The 16,100-nt window shown below is 32.1% G+C and overlaps 1 long non-coding RNA gene across 1 annotated transcript; it reads right to left on the bottom strand.

The window, feature by feature from the left end:
• On the bottom strand, positions 1–4,943 carry LOC134701271 (uncharacterized). Its single transcript, XR_010104077.1, has 5 exons — positions 4,900–4,943; positions 2,724–2,794; positions 1,915–2,020; positions 1,059–1,127; positions 1–180 (listed from the first exon to the last, which is right to left on the bottom strand). It is a non-coding gene; the product is annotated as an uncharacterized LOC134701271 (long non-coding RNA).
• Positions 4,944–16,100: the final 11,157 nt, after the last annotated feature.

Here is a 16,100-nt window from a genome sequence, read left to right as displayed (position 1 = left end):
TCAAATTGAAGAACTGAACCCACTAAACGTGTTTTCAATTCAAATGAGTTTATTTTCAATGCAAATTAGTTTATTTTCAATTCAAAAAGTTAATTTTTAATTTTCAAACTTCTTGATGATAATCCTTTCTCATTTGTGTCTCTCAAACATTGCCTGATTCTTTGAAGTACCAGTCATCACCTACAATTATAAAAGTGTGTAGACGTTATCTAAATTCATACTTGGTACTCTAATCCGAGGTTCACTGTATGCCTTATTTTAAGACTATTTACCGGGTTTGTAATAACAGGAGCAACACGAAAAATACCACATGTGGAGCAGGATCTGTTTACTCTTCTGGAGCACCTGAGATCAATCCAGTTTTTGGTGGAGTTCGTGTTGCTTAGTCTTTAGTTTTCTATGTTGTTTTTTGTGTACTGTTGTTTGACTTTTTTTCTTTTTTGGCCATGGTGTTTATTTTGAATCTATGAGTTTGACTTTCCCTCTGTTATCTTTCTCTTCTATGTAATCATTACTAGTAGATGTTTGAACACTTCACGTTTCATATCTATTTTCAAATGTCATCAATGATATTTGACTTTAGATACTTTCAGATGAAGTTAATCATTCTTTTTAATGGTTTTTGTTGTTGTTGGTCTTGTACTTAATTGATACTGAATGTTGGTCAACAAGGGTGTATAAAATCCAAGACAATATAAAGAAAAACATGCACATTTTCAGTTTTGACAAAGAGCTGATAGAGGTGTACACATGTATAGTCCAATACATGATCAATTCGTATCATATAGTTATATTTGACAAATGAATTCAAACGTTGCAAAGACAAGATTTCTACAATGAACTGTTTTTATATGGTAAATTGAACACAAAAACATGAATGTGCAGTTTTTATTTGTCAAGACAACGTTATATTAACACATGCATATGCCATGATCTAAACCAATGAAAAGATATGATGTTACTCCTCATTTGATCTCTGGTAGAGACTTATGTTGTAGCATGGCATATACCACATCTTCTTATTTTTATATAATGTTATTCAGAATGTATTTACATACCCACACTCAGCTGTCCTGTTAACGTTGCCGACAAAAAAATCAGCTCTACACGTTCCACAAACGTAGTTACTGTATAAAAATATAGCAAAATTAAAGCGACAGCTCTTTCCAAATTTCAAATCTATTAACAAGATTAATCAACTACAGTCTAACAAAAGTAAAAAACTCTAAGATAAACCCATGAACTCAAAAAGAAGCAAGGCCTGTTGTTTTTCTTACAAATGCCAACGTTGATTCAGTAAATGTAAGAAAAATATTTACAACTATTTAAACTGAATAGAATGTTTGAGAAGAGAAAGCTGGACTTTATATATATCAACATAAGTGCCTGTTTTCAGTAGTTTTTCAATATTTATAAAGGTGTTGTAGAAGAATACATTTATTTATTTTTTCTATCTGAGATCTTGAGTAAGTTAATAATATCTCAATTCATCAGAAATTTTACATTTTCCCTATAATATAACTGCCTTATATTTTTAACATCATAAACAGGACTTGACATGCGAAAAGGTTAAACAAAGGTGTGATGTTTCAGTGCTGCAACGTCAGATTAATTCGCCGTTTCAGAATCTAATGCATTCTTGGTAATATTTTCAAAAGCGTACACCAAAACGGTGTGATTGGTTAAAAACCTTTTAAACAATTGAAATTCAACCTATTACGGGACGTTACTTTCATTTTGGTATACAAATAATGAGACTACCCTTAGTCCTTTAGATTCAGAAAAGACGAATTGGAATAGATACACTTCATGTCAATACTTTTGCAAAATATAAAACTATGCAAATTAATGTGTGCAATTACGATTTAGATCCCCATCCCCATCCCCAAAATCATATTTGTGAAAACAACTTACTAGCACTTTGCTGCAGGGTACTTTGCACACTTCTTTTCTTGGCATGGCAGAGGATACTCGCATGGGTATATTGGATTGTCAGCAGTGCAAACATGCTCTATGTCGCCTAGAATAAAAAAGCGTTTAAGAACATCTACCATAACAACGAAAAGGAAAGGAATGCACATCCACAAGTCTTTATCTTTATAAACATAAAACAATAATTTGTATTGAAATGATCGATGTCATGACGACGAAGTCGATAAACAAAATCAGTAAGTAGTCAAAAACAACTTGGGAGGATTTTGTCAGGAGCCTCGGTCCTTTGTTAGTCTTTTATATTTTGAATTTTAGTTCATGTATATGATTTGGAGTTTAGTGTGACGTCAATTTTCACTGGACTAGTACACAGTTTTAGTAAGGGGCCAGTTTATTTCCTCTCGGTGCGGGATTTTCTCTCTGCGTTAAAGACCCATTAATGGCAATCGTCTGTTGTCTGCTCTTGTGTCGGATTGTTGTCTCTTTGACATATTCCCTATTTCATTTCTCAATTTTATGTATGATCTATATCCGCTAAATATGGAGAATCATTGTATTCCAACTGCTTGTTTCGCCATTGCGCGTGAGAATGTTCCTTCTACTATTGAAGTTTGTATCTTACGCTCTCCGTATCAAATAAAATTTGTTTTAAGTTGAAGCGGTGATTAAAGGTTTGATGTGTTTGACTTCTCATACTCTTGATCAACAGAGTACGTCTATATAGAAGCTATTTAAATACATGGTGTGCGTAGTAAAGTGAAATAATAGATTATGAACTGTCGTAAACTTACATAAAAACGTTTCTATTTTCTTTCCGTCTACTTCAAAATAGCACGTACAGTTTTCATTTACAGCATGGGCTCTAAAAACAAAATAAATTAAATGATTACTAATAGATAAAACAAATATACACAGTTATTACTGAAGTTGTAAGATCCTCAATGTGAACGTGGTCAAACGATTTCATCCTCAGAAATTACTAGCCTGCCAATACTATTGCTGTGAGTTTTAACCAATGTTGAAGTGTCAACGTAAATTTAATCCACGTTGCAAAATACAAAAACAATAAAAAGCACAACAATTATGAACTCCGAGGAAAATTCAAAACGGAAAGTATCTAATCAAATGGCAAACTCAAAGGAATGGACAACAGCTGTAATACTGTGGTACAGGCATTTTCAAAAGTAGAAAATGGTGGATTGAACATGAAAGGGGATGTGGTATGGTTGACAATGACACAATTTTCCACCAAAATTCAAATGAAGTAGATGTAAGCAACAGTACGGCCTTGAACAATGAGAAAAAGAAGGAGCCAAATCGTATTGCAGGAAATGTATCTGAAAACCTTTCCATGAGCAATTCTGTTAATAAGATTCTTCTTGGAAAAATATGTCTGCTCCCCTTATTCTGTAAACAAAGGAATCCAGCAATATTTCTTCAACAGAAAATAATGTTCCTGAATACTTCTTCCATTCGGAACTAATATACAGTGAAACCTGGCTAGACCGAACCTCTTTGGGACTTCAGATTTTGTTCGGTTTTGGCCGATGTTCGGTTTTATCAGGTTTGAAACGCATACAATATGATATGAGGGTGCTTAAGAACATGTTTGATTTACACAGGTTTTCGGTTTATGCAGGATTCGGTTTAGCCAGGTTTTACTGTAACATAAAAAAAAAGACCAGCAGCAGGTGCGAATCGCTTCGATCATAGTTACCTTTATTTGATCGTTTCACAGTTGGAGGTCAGTGCATTTTTCTTTCATGACTCTCCAGTTACCCCGCCAATGAAAAATCGTCACCATTATATACGATGGGATTAAAAACCAGGAATTAACCAATCGTTCAAAAGTTGGTTATTTCCCTTGTATTTGTTTCGTTCCTAGAGTCGAACTGGGCAAATTAGCAAAATTGAATAGAACTTGAATATTGATGAATATGAAAAAGAGAGACGAACGATAAAAAAAACCCACATTTACAACTAGAAGTTGAAATCCAGTTGACATGACAAAGAATCAATCAACTGTATACAAAACACCAAAAAGATAACTTAAGATTGAGCAATACAAATTCTACCTAGAACCGGGTGTTATCTCAGGTGATCTGGAATGGTATGCAAAATTACATTATTTTTTTTGAGATATATATTTCAAGAACGGTACTTGTTTAAACTACAACACGACATTATCATTTTCTAATCCCATATACGTTAAACTAAACTACTTTAAAGTGTATAGAAAATTCCAAGACACTTTGAAAATGACTCTCCCAGGTTAGGGGAGGGTTTGGATCCCTCTAACATGTCTAACCCCGCCACATTATTTATGTATGTGCCTGTCCCAAGTCAGGAGCCTGTAATTCAGTGGTTGTCGTTTGTTTATGTGTTACATATTTGTTTTTCGTTCATTTGTTTACATAAATTAGGCCGTTAGTTTTCTCGCGTGAATTGTTTTACATTGTCTTATCGGGGCCTTTCATAGCTGACTATATGCGGTATGGGATTTGCTAATTGTTGATTGCCGTACGATGACCTATGATTGTTAATGTTTGTGTCATTTTGGTCTTTTGTGGATAGCTGTCTCATTGGCAATGATACCACATCTTCTTTTTATATTAGTAGAAAAGAAATCCCGAAATTTTTCATACCGTGCTTCACGTAGATTTTATGTCCTTCGAAAAATGAATTTTTAGTAAAACACAAGTCTTTCTCCAGTATGATATTGCAAATATAATCTGAGTTATAAATGATGAAAATTAAAAAAAAAACAATCAATTATTCACTTCTTGTTGGAATTGGAGCTAAGCCATGGTTGTACTTTAAGATACAATATAAGACTTAACAAAGACTTGCAAAAATAAATCATGATATCGATAAAGGATTCACCGTCCCTAGAATGATAAATCTATAATGTACAATACTAAACATAGGTTCAACGAATAATCGTTACTCATAATACGTCATACTTACTTGGGTACAGCCTTCGGAAAATTTTTACAATTTTCTGTCACACATATTTCTGGAGAAGAAAAATAATAATCAATACGCCTTTGGTTAGAGTTAGAGCTAAGTCATTGACGTACTTCAACATACAAATGGTGGACATATTAAATGATTGCACAAATAAAACATAACTGTTATAATGCTGTCTATAATTCTACTTATTAATACACACAAAATTATAAACATGATTGAAATGCTTCTTTTACCCAAAATTGAAAAAGTTCTTAGTCCAGGTTTTGAAAATGGTGGATTCATAACTTGGTATTAGGAAAATAGATATGAAATGCTAGACAAATTATTAATTGCAATTTATTGTTTGTATTGATGTCTCAACTATACTAAATACAAATTTGGAGCTGCAATATATGGGAAGAATTCTTTGAGTGCTATATTAGTTCATATAGAACACAAAAATCACCCAAGATACCAGAATGAGAAATTCGACGACAGATGCGCCATTTGTTTACAAAATGCTCAATATTGATCTTGTTGATGTTCGAATCAAAAAAATTTAAAGACCTAAATTCCGTACAAGATCATTGAGGACAATACATTCTGAAAGGCATGCAAAGTACAGCGGAGGTAATCTATCCCTCAGCTATGAAATCTTTAGTTATAGCAAACAAAAAAATCAACACCACTTACCGTCTGGACAATCTGAAAGAACACAACCATTTTATAGTAGTCATTAATTATTTCAGTCACGAAATAATTTACAAATACAATGAATAGAAATAATAGATAGAAACAGGCTGGAAATCTGAAAGGATTTTTTTATAGTCGGCATATTGATATCTATATACAAAATTATTTACAAAATTATTGCAAGCATTGAACAAGTCAAATGCTAGTAATAACATGATAATAAAATAAAGGTGTTAAAGGCAGTAAGTTCCTTGGAACATTCCAATCTATTCTACAATTTTCAAAACGTAAGCATAATGTAGATACAATGGGGTAACGCAGTTCGGGGGTCTCGTGGTAGTGTGTTTGCCTCTGGGCGAAAGCTCTTGGGTTGACCAAAGACTTTAAAATGGTATTTGATAATTATCTGCATAGCACGCGGCATTAAGGATTGAAATCAAAAACTAGTCGGCTCAGAGTCAGAATAATGTAATATGGTATGTTGACTTTTCTGTCTGTAAGTCAAACTAGCAAGTAAAAAATCCGGCGCAGTATGTCGGTATAGTAATTAGCAAGAGTTATATTCAGCTGACCCCTTAACAACTATATACTAGTTCAGTGATAATGAACGCCATACTAAATTCCAAATTGTACACAAGAAACTAAAATTAAAAATAATACAAGACTAACAAAGGCCAGAGGCTCCTGACTTGGGACAATCGCAAAAATGCGACGGGATTAAACATGTTTATGAGATCTCAACCTACCCCCTATACCTCTAGTCAATGTAGAAAAGTAAACGCATAACAATACGCACATTAAAATTTAGTTCAAAAGAGGTCCGAGTCTGATGTCAGTAGATGTAACCAAAGAAAATAAACAAAATGACAATAATACAGAAACTTTATATAAATTAAGTTTATACTTACCAATTGCATGAACCGCTTTTAAAAAGCAAAGCAAACCGAGAACTATTCTCAACATTTCGTCAGTTTAGCAAAATGTCGTATGTTTGCATGAAGTATCTATAAATATGGTTTGCTTATGTCTATGTAACAGCTTTGTCTTTTTGATTTCCCACGTATTGATAGATATCAAACGTTAATTTTGGTTTTATTTTATCCATTACCATTAAAACATGAAGACAATTACATTTTAAACGCCTATTACAATAATTTTAACATTATGTTTTCTATCAAAGAAAACGAATGAAAGTAATTTTAATATTATGAGTAATAAGATTTTTACACGTTCTATAATTTTTGTTCTGTTTACGTCTGATATTTTTGCCTTTGAAAAAAAGTGTAGCATTGTGCAATTCGCGTTGTAATATTGTTTGTGTCTTTCTTGTTTCAATGTCTTTATGTTGTTTAATCTGCAGTTCATGTTATGAGATTTGAACAGCGACTGTAAAACTTTAAAAGCTTAAACTGTATCTAATTTCTCTTTACTAATAACATGAATAACCAATGGGTATATACGTAATATGCTTTTCTGGGATAATTATTGATGCAATTCATGACATTTCAGTATATCATTTTGTTGCATATTCCCTGTAAAGATTTAAAATAACATATACTGATAAGGATTCATCGAAAACTATCATAAATGCGTTAAACATTGTCAAATATCTGTGTCACAGGTAGCATATGATGATTTTCACTCTTTTTAGGTACACTCATTGACACAGTCATACGCATTTTGGCGTTGATGACTTAAAACAAATCAACGCAATGCTGACTTTAACTTGCCAATTTGTACGAACTAACTAATAGGAGGATATGGTATCCGTGATAGATTAATAAACAAATAGCAATGGAATTGACCATGTCGTTGTAAAACACATGTTATGAGTGTTATGGGAACATGGGGTGCTTCTATGATTGGTTATAGTTTAAGTATATTGTTAAAAATGAAAACATAGCCTGCAAACTCTTTTGGATATACAACGTGTTTGTATCACTTGTATTAATACATTAACCCCGACTCACAAAAGGATGTACAAATCGTTCTTTTTTTTTTTTATCATAGTGGTGTTAGAGTCAAAAATCAAAAACTGTTAGTTACAAAATGTCGTATAAAATCCAGTCGTGAAATTAATTCATAAAAATTCGGTTATGAGTAATACTTGTATTCAGATGACATCTGTTGGGTTTTTGTGTATAATTTAAATTTGTTTTATTAGCTGAAATTGAATCAGTTAAATTAGATAATTAAAAACATGGGATGCAAACTTCTTGATAAAAAGAATCATAGTCCAATTTAACACTTGCACTAAATGGACTTAGGTCATTCTGGATAGCCGTTCGGTGACCTATATTTGTTCCAGTGTTATATGGTCTCGAGTGGAGAGTTTTCTCATTGGCAATCATACCCTATCTTCTTGGTTTTTTTTTCAATTGGTGTAATATAAATCTTTCTATGATACATGTAATGAGCGGATATATCTAATATAAAAAAGAAGATGTGGTATGATTTCCAATGAGACAACTATCCACAAAAAAAAAACCAAAATGACACAAACATTAACAACTATAGGTCACCGTACAGCCTTCAACAATGAGCAAAGCCCATACCGCATAGTCAGCTATAAAAGGCCCCGATAAGACAATGTAAAACAATTCAAACGAGAAGCCTTATTTATGTAAAAAAATGAAAGAAAAACAAATATGTAACACATAAACAAACGACAACCACTGAATTACAGGCTCCTGACTTGGGACAGGCACATACATAAATAATGTTGCGGTAGACAAACACAATCATGCAGATAGTACGTATATAAACCAATGAAGTTCATTTCTGAGAATTATGAAGTTCAGGCTCTTTTTTTATTTGAAAGAAATGCATAACATATTTTACTTTCCAAATCGTTTGCTCTTTTGTGTTTGTGTTATTTCTTCTTATCAGAAAAATAGATGTGTATCATTGTGATTGTTTTTGAATTTTGTAGCATACAGCTGATTTGTGATCATTGCCTTAAAGTTTGTAATTTATGTTTTTATAATGTCATGATTAGTACCACCAATTGAATATAAGTTGTTAACTTTAAATCAATTTTTTCTAGAGTATTCATTATCAAAATTTCTTAAAGTAAATTGATTTGACGGAAATGCATACAATATATAAATAATCATTTATTTACTGAAAAACATATCGTATCGGATTTATAACATGAATAAAGTCTTATATAAGTGGTTAAGTCGTACAAAGTGAGAGGTTTAGCGCTATAAAACCAGGTTTAAACCACAATTTTCTAAATTTCTAAATGCCTGTATCAAGTCAGGAATATGATAGTTGTTGTCCATATTGTCATTTGATTTTGCCATGTTCAGTATTTTTGTGATTTTACTTTTTTTTTTATTCCTATATGTCTAAACCATCCTTCTCAGACATTATGCAAATGATAAACCGATCCTTTATGGCACAAGAAGGATTTCGTCGTAGGATATCTTATAAGAGTTGGAGTTATCTTCAGCGTAATTACGTTGAAACTCGAGGGGATTGTGGCGACTGTGTGATCACAGTGGACTTTTTAAAAAAAAGGGAGGGAGCTATTTTAAACACAAAAACCCCACTTAAATCGATGAGATAAAACATGAACAGTTTTCAACAATGTTAAAAGTTTACATGTACGAAACCTGACAGTTATAACACATTACATTGCGTTATATGCAGGAATATCTGGTTTATTGTTTGCGTAGACAATATGATAAACTAACATACTAAACATCACAATTTTTGCAGAGGAAAATCTTTCACAAAGTTTGCCATATGAAAAACTCAACCAGAGATGAAAGTTATGAAAGGGATATTCTGACTCAAAAGTCGGAAAAAACAGACTATCAACGGAGTGACACAAATTGAAAACCCACGTAAAGACAAACAATAAGTTGCTATCACATCATAGAAAACTAAAAATGTATGAACACTAACCTCCAAAAACCTACATATGATCGCAAGTGCATCGAAAGGGTAAAAGAGGGACGAAATACACCTAAGGAACAGTCAAACTCATAAATCTAAAACAAACTGACAACGTCATAGCTAAAAATGAAAAAGACAAACAGACAAACAAAAGTACACATGACACAACATAGAAAACCAAAACAACAAACAACACAAACTCCACCAAAATCTAGATGCTCCGGATAAGCAGATAAGGTATCCTCCTCATGTGACAATCGTGTTATTAATATCACTCACAATATAACAAGCCAAATTATCTACGTTACTCATACAGTGTAATATAAAAACAGCAAACATCATGAACATGTTAAATTTCATAATATTCTGTATGTTTCTGTACCAAGCCTGCAGGATCCTGCATTTCAGTGGTTGTCGTTTCTTGCTGTATATGAAATTTATTTTTCGTGTATTGTTTTGTACATAAATCGTGCCGTTAGTTTTTTGCTTGAATTGCTTAACGTTTGTCATTTAAAAACTTGTTGGAGCTTACTACACGGTATGCATATGTGTTTTACTCTTTGTTTGAGGTCGTACGGTTACCAATATCGGTTAACCTCTTGGTCATTTGGTCTTTGTTGGCAAGTTGTCGAATTGTCTCAATCTTAAGTTTTCTATGTTCTAAAGCTTGTGGAGTTATTTGTCTCTTAATTATTATCATTCTGTGCCATGGCATTGTTTGTTTTTCTTTCATCAATGCGAAGGTTAATTGTGAATGTACATTTGGTTTCATTCGCCTGTCTTTTACATTTGAACATTAACTGCTGTATTTTAAAAGAATATCGTTGCGTAAAATGTTACTCTTTGCCTTATTCTCATTCTAGAAGCTGGTAAAATTGAAACTTAAAGTTTATATTCTAAAAGTACACATAGTAAAAATTAACTTCCAAATAACCTAAATAGTTCAAGGAAAGATTAGTTAAATTTGTTAGTATCAAATGACCAATTAATATCAAGAAGCAATGCTATTGCAATTATATAATTACATAAAGATATTCAGCTGGACGAAAATGGTTGCAATTTACAAAAATAATCCCTTAAAAAATTGTGAATATTTTCCTTATCTTTAATGTTGTTATACACTGCTAAATAAATAAAAATCCCATAGTTTGGGTTTCAGTTTTAAGGATTTATATACCTATATGGAGTTATTTTCTTTCAGAACGTCAGGTCATTCTTTTTCAGAATCAACCCGGACGATACCATGTTTCAATGGTATATGCTCCAAGGCATAAAATAATTACCTGTGTAGGGTCATTATTTTCCTTGATAAACATGCAATCTATGACTTACTTCAAAATTTTATTCGTCTAATAGTTTTTTGTTGCCGATTTGGACATTTATTTTCTAAAGTACAACCGATGATAGATGTAAAAGAAACCGTCATTGTAGACCCGCAATTTAATTTTAGAAACAAATAACGAGAAGTTTGTTGATTTACCGCTATAATAAAGAAACATTATCATAAAGGTCAGATGAATTTTAATGTAGACTTTCATAAAATAAATCTAGATTTAACATGTGTTAGATTTTGAAAATCTAAAAAGGTTGATTGCTTAACGTCCAGTGGCAAATATTTCATGCATGTTCAGAACGATACACACTGAATAGGAAATCATACTGTGACCTACATGTATTTATATTTGTCTTCGTGTCACTTCGTAACTTTTAAAAATTTATGTATACCTTTTACTCTATCAAATGATCAACTAATAAAATAATCTTATATTCTATGGAATAACATTAACATAACTCACGAAAGAGTCGGGTGCGGAGGGGATATAATTTTATCCTGATTATCTTTTAATAAAATGTATTGCTATTTGAAAGACAATCTTTCTGAATTTTTCATTCGATTCAAGTAAATGGTTAAATAAATAACAACTTTTCCGCGATAGAAATAACATAACAAACATAACGAAAAAAACATACCTCTCCCCCTTTTCCATAAGCTAAGTGATACAATAAATTACTTACAATGTGTCTCGTATTTGTCATATACCGGATGGTAACAATACATTTGTGTCTTACTTCATGCAGTTACAGTAATATTTGTAGTGTGTATGGATAACAATTTTTAAAAGGTTTATATCTTAATTATTTAGTGAGTTTTATTTCACATTTTAAATGAGCCGCAGGGCGTATTAAATCCTGAACGCATTAGAAAGGAATATCCCACTTTAGTGTTGTCGGTAAAAAAGGATACTAAATTTTAAAATTTTTTATAAAATTAATATTTTTTGACGGTATATAAGTCAGATCCCATATATGCTCCGGTCGGTCTTTCATTTGATCAATCGTGACACCCCTCGGTGTGTTCTACGACAAGAAAAACCTAAAAATATGCATTATCTATAACATAATTTACTTTAAATGTTCCGTTGTTGTTTTAGACTATAAATATAGCCATAGAAAGGACATAGGTTATCTTTAGTTTGATGTCATCATCACGAATGATAACAAAAACTAGAGGAAAAAATTGTAAATAAGAAAAATGAAAATAAGAAAATTGAAAAGCAGAACTTGAAGGGGAGAATACGAAAATCATAGCTTGATTTTACATTCTAATATTGATGTTACCACATATATTATGTTAAACAATTTTAAACCAAAACCAAACCTGAAACTGCCGGACATACGACACGACAGGACACAGACTGAAAAATATTAAACCGAACCACTATCGTAGACAGAGCATAGAAATAATGGTGTTCTGAAAAGTCTGTGGCATTCACCTAGATCCGCCCAAGATCCCTATCAAGCTGAGAATGTTTACTTAACTTAATATTCAAAACAGCAGCAACTAAGATGGTTTCAAACACCGTGAATAAAACAAATTTGGCTTCGTTCAATTTTCATACAATTTTGAAAAAATATTTACTTTGACCCTTTGACATATATAAATATATATACACATGGAAAAAAGTATTGCAACACATTGATTTTTTAAAACTCGAAAAATCAGCCTCTTTTTTTTTTATGAAATATAATAAAATATTTGTATAATATTATCGAAACATAGTTTATGATAACATTGGCATTGAAACAAACAAAAATTGTTTGAAAAAAAATGATTTCTATAACCACAATTTTAATATCAAAATGAAGTGTTTTTTTGTACAAAAAAAATGCATTTTACAACTTTTACTGTAGTCGAACATTACAATGTCAGACTTTTCAAAATTAATCTTCAGATGACTGTTCACATCATGAATGATCGTTATACGCCAAAGAATTAGTACATTGTGCGCAGCCTCTATTCAAACGGATAAACGCATCTAAAAGTCTTCTGATTCTTGCCATAAATCGACTAATTTGTTGCTAAGGCATCAACAACCATTTCTGATAAAGAGCATTGTTTATTTCATAATGTGTTTGAGCAGGGTGTCCTTTCGCGCACTTTCCGCCAAATAGTGTCCCATATATGCTCGATATGGTTCAAATCCGGGCTACAATCGGGCCAAGGAAGATGAACCGAATTCCATTGGAATAATTGATCTTCCTCTCCACGATTCTAATTTCCAACTTTGGCGAGCTCTGCACTACATTGGATACGGAAAACTGTGTGTCTGTTCGTAATCAAAGGTCACCGAAATAGTCTTATCACACGATAACCAGTAGCGATGAGTCGATCTCGAACAGTTCTTGTTAAAAGGCTCCTGTATGCCAATCACTCTCTTTTAAGGATTGTATTGTATGCAATAGGTTTCATTCTGACCAACCTTAATTATGCTTGATTTTCCCTAGCAAATGGTGTAGGAGGTCTTCTCTATCTCGGAAGGTCTTTAACATCGTTCATTGCCTGGTTTTTATTCTCAAAACGACTTATAGTGGAATGGGTATGACCAACAATACGTGCAGTTGTTACAGCGACATATCTGCTTCTCTCATGCGGATAATCTGTCATCTTGCTACAGTTAAGAGTTGTCGAGGACCCATTACAAATGTCAATCACATAACTTTAAAAACTTGGTTATTTAAAGTGTTGAAAACAATGAGGATAAAAACATCTGTTTTGCTGTTTACGGGTACAGTAGCTGCATGTGCAGATAAAAACTTATCGGGTCGATATTTATTGATTAAACTCGGGTGATACTTAAATAATGTTTAACTAGTTCTATTTTACCAAATTATATCACCAAAAAATAAAGAGTGTTTTTTCAATTTCAGTTTCAATTTGGTGTTGCAATACTTTTTTCCATGTGTATATATATTAGCAACTTGAACCACTCTGTTTATCGGGGGAAAACATTAGATTTATAGCAGTATGACAAACACTTCTTTTGTTGTTTGGGAAGCTTAATATTTCCTTAACAATAAAACGTGATTAAGACGTTCAGTTATGTTTTGCAGAGAAGTCTCTCCATGTTATGACCACCTTAAGTTGATATTAAACAAATTTGTTGGAATAACAACTACTTCTGTGTATTGTGAAAATGTCCCAAAAAATCAGTTGAATAAGATGAAATCGGGACAATACAATTATTTACTAAGCAAATTAACAGGTCGACCAATAAATAGCAAATCGGTCTCCAAATTTTGGCAAATTACTTGAACAGTTGTACTGGGATTGTACAATCCAATATTATGGTATACCATGAATCTACCTAAAAAAAAACCAAATATGTATCCATTATTCAGTTTATCAATCAAATTGTTCTTTATAGACATTTTGTAATTGACTGTTTTGCCAAACGTTCTATTATTATGAAAATAAGAAAGAAATATCGATTTTATCACCATTTATCTAAAAAATACATCAATACTCTTATGCTTGAATCAATTAGAAAAGTATACAAAGCATACTTAATTTCAATCAGACAGTATTGATATATTGTTTCGTAAGAGAAGGTTCTACCTTCTATGATTTATTTTTGTATTTGTAATAACATGAATATCATAAAGATATCGAAAAAATCTACAATATCATAAAGGATTATTACTTTAATGATATAAAGATGTATATGCGTTAATTATAATTGGTAATTGGCAGACATAATATTTTAAGTGCTTTATCTATGTACAGTTTTCAATTTTGCACACTTGAAAAGTCTTCATTTTCAGCACGAATATGAATAAACATCACATTAAGTTCAATAGTTGTAGCAAATGATAGAAAGGTATGTTTCCATACATGTTCGTTCATTATGTTCCATATAATTGCATTAAGAAAATAAGTTTGTCCTCGAACATGGTGACCCATGGTAATAGATCTAAATACAATTGCATGGATGTAAAGAAGAGACATCTGACACCAAGCGTTTCTCTCTAGTGTCCAATATATTTCTAAGAAGAACATTGTCTACAGGTCACTGCAGGTTGACTTTAAACTTTGCAAACAATAATGGTGTAAGTTTTGCGAAAAGTATTTTAACATCCCTCAAAACATTCACTGCAAACTTGACAACAATGGATCCTTCTTTTGAAGATCTTTAAGAATTGATAAGCTGTCAACTTGGTTGGATTCGTGTTATTCAGTCATTAGATTTTTTCGTCTCTTAATCTTTTTCATTTTGATGGCATGGCGTTATCAGTTTTACTTTAACTACTGGGTTTTGAACGTTTTAATGCATTTAAACATCACAACTCCACTTACGAAAAAACAGCCTGTGTAAAATCATACTTTTGTTTTAGTATGGCGTCCATTATCACTGAACTAGTACACATTTTTATTAAGGGGCCACCTGAAGACCACCTCTTTTGCAAGATTTTAACGCTGTGTTGAAGACCCTTCGGATGGTTCATGCTTTTTGGTCGAGTTGTTGTCTCTTCAACATACTCCCTGTTTCCATTCTCTATGTTATATTTACCTTATCATAATCCTAAATTCTTTCAAGCTTAAACAACTGAAGCTTATAATGCATTCGAAGAATACACAAAGTAAGAACTAGCTTCCAAATAATCTAAATATTTCAAGGAAAGATTAGTTCTAATGATAGTATCAAGTGATCAATTCATATTAAGTAGCAACGCCTTACAATTAAATAACTAAATAGACATAGCAATTATGAAGGCGTGGCTTGTAATTGACAAAATGATCCCTTTGTTATTATGGATATTTTCCTTGTTCTTCAGTGCTTTATAAATCAAATATCACATATTTTAGGTTTCATATTTTAGGTTATTATATTTTCAAATTTTCCGCTGTTGTTTCATACAGCCACATAAAAGTTATCTTAAGTGTAACATATTTACTGGCATTATTGCGATTGTATACAAACACTACAGATTATAATAAAAAAATGGAAAAGAAGAGCTTGAAGGTAAGAAACGTACAATTATTACTTGATTTAATGTTATTTGTTTTTTTACTTTACTTTAACTTTTGGTACATTTAAGTGCAGACCAAGCATAACATAAAGTAAATGCACGTTAATATAGCATACACTCATTTCATTTGTTAACATTCGCGTTTACCAGTAAACGCGCTTTTACTACAAATCCGTTTACGCGGACAAACTGGAAATATCTAATGTCTACTCGAGCAAACGCGCGTTTTCCTAGTGTCCGTTAAGTCACTGCAAATGGGCGTCTCTAAATCCTACATGCTATTAGAAAAATCTCGTTTACTCGAACCT

Source organism: Mytilus trossulus, unplaced genomic scaffold (genome assembly GCF_036588685.1).
Source record: "Mytilus trossulus isolate FHL-02 unplaced genomic scaffold, PNRI_Mtr1.1.1.hap1 h1tg000234l__unscaffolded, whole genome shotgun sequence".
NCBI lineage: Eukaryota > Metazoa > Mollusca > Bivalvia > Mytilida > Mytilidae > Mytilus > Mytilus trossulus.
The sequence above is the reverse complement of the archived record's forward strand: the minus strand, read 5'-3'. Positions and strand labels throughout refer to the sequence as shown.